The sequence below is a fragment of the Mustelus asterias genome, chromosome 8, assembly GCF_964213995.1.
Source record: "Mustelus asterias chromosome 8, sMusAst1.hap1.1, whole genome shotgun sequence".
Lineage (NCBI taxonomy): Eukaryota > Metazoa > Chordata > Chondrichthyes > Carcharhiniformes > Triakidae > Mustelus > Mustelus asterias.
Genome location: NC_135808.1, coordinates 66,191,451 through 66,198,364, shown reverse-complemented (window position 1 = coordinate 66,198,364; position 6,914 = coordinate 66,191,451).

The following is a 6,914-nucleotide window of genomic DNA, read 5'->3' as shown; positions in this document are numbered from 1 at the left end:
AGTGGAGAGAGGGTTAAGCACAGGTTAAAGAGATGTGTATTGTCTCCAGCCAGGACAGTTAATGAGATTTTGCAAGCCCAGGCAAGTCATGGGGGTTACAGATAGTGTGACATGAACCCAAGATCCCGGTTGAGGCCGTCCTCATGTGTGTGGAACTTGGCTATCAGTCTCTGCTCAGCGACTCTGCGTTGTCGTGTGTCGTGAAGGCCACCTTGGAGAACGCTTACCCGAAAATCAGAGGCCGAATGCCCGTGACCGCTGAAGTGCTCCCCAACAGGAAGAGAACAGTCTTGCCTGGTGATTGTCGAGCGGTGTTCATTCATCCGTTGTCGTAGCGTCTGCATGGTCTCCCCAATGTACCATGCCTTGGGACATCCTTTCCTGCAGCATATCAGGTAGACAACGTTGGCCGAGTTGCAAGAGTATGTACCATGTACCTGGTGAATGGTGTTCTCACGTGAGATGATGGTATCCGTGTCGATGATCCGGCACATATTGCAGAGGTTGCTGTGGCAGGGTTGTGTGGTGTCGTGGTCACTGTTCTCCTGAAGGCTGGGTAGTTTGCTGTGGACAATGGTCTGTTTGAGGTTGTGCGGTTGTTTGAAGGCAAGAAGTGGGGGTGCGGGGATGGACTTGGCGAGATGTCCGTCTTCATCAATGATATGTTGAAGGCTCCGGAGAAGATGTTGTGGCTTCTCTGGGGAAGTACTGGATGACGAAGGGTACTCTGTCCGCCATGTCCCGTGTTTGTCTTCTGAGGAGATCGGTGCGGTTTTTTGCTGTGGCGCGTCAGAACTGTCAATCGATGAGTCGAGCGCCATATCCTGTTCGTATGAAGGCATCTTTCAGCGTCCGGAGGTGTCTGTTGCGATCCTCCTCATCTGAGCAGATCCTGTGTATACGGAGGGCTTGTCCGTAGGGGATGGCTTCTTTAACGTGTTTAGGGTGGAAGCTGAAGAAGTGGAGCATCTTGAGGTTATCTGTGGGCTTGCGGTACAGTGAAGTGCTGAGGTGACCGTCCTTGATGGAGATGCGTGTGTCCAAGAATGCAGCCGATTCCGGAGAGTAGTCCATGATGAGTCTGATGGTGGGATGGAACTTGTTGATGTCATCATTTAGTTGTTTCAGTGATTGTTCACCATGAGTCCAAAGGAAGAAAATGTCATCGATGTATCTAGTTTATAGCATCGTTTGAAGGTCCTGTGCGGTGAAGAGGTCTTGTTACCATGCACGGAACAGCCATGGGGACCAAATTCACACCTCAATATGCCAACATCTTCATGCACAGGTTCGAACAAGACCTCTGATCTTCGGGTAAGCGTTCTCCAAGGCGGCCTTCATGACACACGACAATGCAGAGTCGCTGAGCAGAGACTGATAGCCAAGTTCCGCACACATGAGGACGGCCTCAACCGGGATCTTGGGTTCATGTCACACTATCTGTAACCCCCATGACTTGCCTGGGCTTGCAAAATCTCACTAACTGTCCTGGCTGGAGACAATACACATCTCTTTAACCTGTGCTTAACCCTCTCTCCACTCACAGTGTCTGTACCTTTAAGACTTGATTACCTGTAAAGACTTGCATTCCAACCATTATTTTGCAAATTGAGTTTGTGTCTTTATATGCCCTGTTTGGGAACACTTACCTGGCGAAGAAGCAGTGCTCCGAAAGCTAGTGGCTTTTGCTACCAAATAATCCTGTTGGACTTTAACCTGGTGCTGTGAGACTTCTTACTGTGCCCAGCCATATAGATACAGTGGCTGCCAGAGCATATCAGAGGCTGGGAATTCTGTGGCCAGTAACTCATCTTCTCACTCCCCCAAACAAACTCTGTCCATCACCGACAGGGCCCAAATCAGGAATGTGATGGAATACTCTTCTCTTGCCTGGATGGGCGCACCTCAAACAGTGTGCAAGAAACTCCACACTGTCCAAGACAAAATAGCCCGCTCGATCGGCAACCTATCTACCACCTTCACCATTCACTCCCTTTGCTACCACTATACCACCTCTGTAGTATGTACTATCTGCAAGAGGTAGCAACTTGCCTTGCCAAAGTGCCTTCCAAGCTTGTGGCCGCTAACATCTAGAAAGGTGAAGGACAGCAAGCACCTGCAAGTTATATACCATCATGGCTTGGCAATATATTGTCGTTTCTGAATTATTACTGGGTCAAAATCTTGGAACTCCTTTCCTCACAGCACTGTGGGTGTACCTTCACAACACAAGTTATGATTGCTACGATTCAAGAAGACAACTTGTTGCAAGACGTTGGGCGTAGTTTGATTTGATTTATTATTATCACGTATTAGTATACAGTGAAAAGTATTGTTTCTTGCGCACTATACAGATAAAGCATACCGTACATAGGGAAGGAGAGAGTGCAGTACAGTTTTATAGCTAGGGTGTAGAGAAGGGTCATCGTAATGTGAGGTAGAACTATTCGAAAGTCCGATGGCAGCAGGGAAGCTGTTTATGAGTCGATTGGTACGTGTCCTCAGACTTTTGTATCTTTTTCCTGATGGAAGAAGGTGGATAGAGGGTATGTCCGGGGTGCTTGGGATCCTTGATTATGCTGGCTGCTTTTTCGAGGCAGTGGGAAGTGTACCATGTTGTAAGGTGTTTGATGTAGTTTAGTAGGTCTTATTAAGGTAGTCTTAGGTAATTTAACAGTTGATATTTATTAACTATTGAAATCTATAGATATAGGTACAGCAAAGGTCCACACTAGGAGCTGTCTCCATGCTTGCTTCTACACAATGCTCTGTCTAACACTACACTGATCCTCAGGTGTGGGTCGTGTGTTTCCTTACATCACTGTGTGGGACATACTGTACTCAGTCCCATGTTAACACTTTATGTACCGGATTCTTGTAAGACACAACTCACTACTACCTTCATGAGTGTATTTACCTTTGGACAGTATATGCAGGGCTTACTAACAATGCCCACGTCCTGTGAATTAATAAATAAAAACAGTTATTTGAGGAGTTGAGAATGGACTGAACACTCTGCAATCCAGTGACTCATTCAGTGATGATCTGGGGTTAAGATGAATCACAAACATCTTCCTTTCTGTTATAGAGTCATAGAGGTTTACAGCATGGAAACAGGCCCTTCGGCCCAACTATTCATGCTGCACTTTTTTTTTGAAACCCGTAAGCTAATCCCAATTGCCTGCATTTGGCCCATATCCCTCTATACCCATCTTCCCCATGTAACTATCTAAATGCTTTTTAAAAGACAAAATTGTACCCGTCTCTACTACTACCTCTGGCAGCTTGTTCCAGACACTCACCACCCTTTATGCGAAAAAATTGCCCCTCTGGACACTTTTGTATCTCTCCCCTCTCACCTTAAACCAATGCCCTCTAGTTTTAGACTCCCCTACCTTTGGGAAAAGATATTGACTATCTCGCTGACCTGTGCCCCTCATTATTTTATAGACCTCTATAAGATCACCCCTCAGCCTCCTACGCTCCAGAGAAAAAAATCCCAGTCTATCCAGCCAGCTGTTGCAGCCAGTAGAAGTATTTCCCTTACTCCCATTCACTTCACGCTCTGCCTTTGGTATCAAGGCTATTTGACAGTCAGTCTCACTTCACCTCTGGAATTCGGTTCTTTTGTCCATATCTGAACCAAGGATATAATGTGGTGTGGTGCACAGTGGGCAGGTAGAAAGCAAATTCCCCCTTGGTGACTAAGTGGAATGTCTGGAGGTGCTGAAAAAATGTCTAAGGTTTCAGCAACAGTTGGGCTGAGGGTCAGTGTGGAGGCAGGTGAAATTATGGAGATGGCCTTTTACAGTACACAGAATGATTTGTATCATACCAGCAGGCTTACTGAAATCTAAATATAGGTTTAGATTTACTAATGTATGCACTGTATTGTAATAGAGGCAATAAAAGAGTCCCAAATGTTTATTATAAACTATCATGTTCTTGTGACCAAATTTGACAGCACAAAAAAGAGATAATTGCAAACATAAAAACCATTGGTTAGCTTAATGGTCTTCTTGGAATTCGGGGCACTTTATCTTCCTTTATTTTTTATTCTTCTTGCATAATTTAGTCTAGAAGACAAAAATACGCTGTTACAATATTTTGTCATCTCTAAGCCTTACTGCCTTAAAGTAAACAGATTAGCCTGGGTTTCCCCTTTAAGTGAAGTTATGTGTGGCATGTCCAGACCTTCCACTGCAAAGGGGAATCCCAGCTTCCTAACCTTAATTTTCTGACCCTGGAATGACTTCTATGCCTCTTCCAGGGAAATCACGTGAACTGGAGACAGTAACTAACTGCAGGAGGTGCCAGGAGGGAGGACAAGACGAGGCTCTAAGCTGCCGTAAGTGTACTTTATTTTTGTAGATTTTCACCTGCTACTATCTTAATAGGTGTCTTAACACCTTCAGCTGACCTTTGAAAGTTCCACCTGTCACCTAGCCATGAGCCTTAGTTGCTCATGTTGTTTGTGACACTTTTGTGTTAACTGAAGAGCATTAATGGTCATGACTGGGCATGTTTTCCACTTTGTCAGCATTGCCAGTGTAAAACCACCCTTGTCAGGCATCACAGCATGATAAGAAAAAAGAACCACCCTTTCAGATCCTCTTTTAATCTGCCAGTTTTGAATGTTTCCATTTTCTGCACTAACAATTTTCATTGATCCTTTGAGAGAAACTGTCTTTAACTGCTATGTTCCTATTGTAGGAACTGGGTTGTTACTGTCCAACATTCTTGATTTAGAATCAGCAAAGTGAGGGAACCTTTGCACCATCAGTGTTGATAGATTCAAACCTAAACTACAACATTACCTATCCATTATGGTACATAAAATGTGGTAGGTGTCTGTTATGTATAACATGTCTCTGGTGAGCCTACTTCCTATAATAGTCCACTTACGTAATTGATGGTTACCCATGCATTATAGACAAATATTGTACCTATTAAGTACTTGCTATGTAATAATCATGTAATATTATAAGTGTAAGGGAAATATATTTGCTAGTGAATTCTATAGCTTTGCGAGAGACAAACTGATGGAACCATATTTTTGAATTTTTTGGAAATTTACCTTGTCAAAATTAAGTAAGTACAGTTTGCAAGAATCAGTGGGTGATATAGGATTTTATTTTCAGTGTTTCTGAGTCATGCATATTATGCAACCAACCTGGCCTTAGGTCTTTGCTGCTGCTCCTTTGAACTGATAAACATGAAGTACACACAAGCAGTTTAGAGATGTTTTGCTTCCAATTTTCTCTCCCTCTGGGCGTTTAGTTTACACTCAGTGCCTCCCCATTGCAGTATTTCTGAGATTGAGAACTCAGCAGCATGTTGTATGAAACTCATGTGCTTCTTTTTACTGTGGTGCTATGCATGGTACCATTTATAGACTTCCGTATTCCATCAACCTTGATCCATTTGAATGGTGGAAGAGACTTGAGCAGCTGAAAGGCCTACTTCTGTTTGTGTTCTGATGTAACTTCTTTAGCCACACTGAATCACTTAACTTTTATAATACGGCGTGGACGAATGTATTTTTGCTGGCAATGCCACTTCTAAAGACCTATTGTGTCTGCCTACTATCAGGCTGTCTCTTTGTAAAATGTAGGCTTTTAAAGCCTGAACTTTAGCTAAGAGTCACAAAATGGTCTCTACACTTGTCAAAATAAATTATGGATAACCAGAGAAAGGAGCTGATCATCCTTGTTGCCATCAGAAAGAATGACCAAAACAGCCCTTAGTGCAGATCACAAATTTGAGTTTGTTTTTGTTTTGTTGGAACTTCCAGAGATGGATGCAAACACTTATCAGTGGGACTGAAGGTTGTTTTTGAGACATGGTGTGCTAGCCAGTCAACTTGCTTTGAACAGGAACAAGAAACAAAGTTGCCCTCTTTCTCTTCTACCTCTTTAATTGCAAACTGTGTAACCTCAAGGTGTTCAAATTAAGCCACATTAATATAAATTGGCATCAGAGCGCTCCAAATATTGGGAAAAAATGCAACTCCCTACATGCCGTATTTAATCTTGCAATTGTCTTCTCTGGGCTATAAGATTAAATTGAAAAAAACAATGCCGTTTTCTTTCTTTTCTGCTTTTTTTTTCGTTTTTGAAAGGCCTCTGTGTGAAAGCAAACATTTTATGAAACTTAATAGTTTCTCTTTGTGTTTGAGTGCTGCAGTTAAATATGAAACTAGTGTCTTAAATTTAAGCAAAGCCAATTACATAAGTATGAGGGATCAGTTAGCTAAAGTAGATTGGGAAAATAAAATTATAAATTATGATAATTTTTATTCACTTGAGGGATAAAATCTTCACGGAAAAAGCAATCCAACCATGGCTAACTGGGGAGCATAAATAGGTCAGTCACAAGGATTTTAGAAACAGTAGTATGATAATAGTTTGAAAATGAACAAGGGACAACAATAGTGTAAGGCCAGGATTTTACATGGAAGCAGTGACCCCACTCACTGACCAGATGGTCAGTCACTGGGTGGGATTTTCCCGTCCCGCCCACCATGGGAATCATGGCAGGCGGGATAGGACCACGCAAAGTTCCGATAACCTAGGTCGGGATTTTCCGGTCTTGGGACGAGCATGGCTGGAAAATCCCACCCTCTGTCTCTGCCGGCCCTAGAAGCCATGACTGGATTTTGGAATCCTCAAGGAATTAATTGCTCACAGTCATGATTAAACACCCCTCTGAGCCAAGATGTCCCTGCTCCAAAAGCTGCCAGCTATTGAATGTCCAGCAGAGATTTAGTCCCAGCAACACCATTGAAAACTGTGGCCACTGCTACAACTGCAGCAGGATCAGCAACCATCAAGGAGGCTCAGAGTGCATGTATGTGGGGTAAGGGCTCACCAGGGGCCCAAGCAAGGGGAGGAGGGGGTTCCTTTAAGAATGCA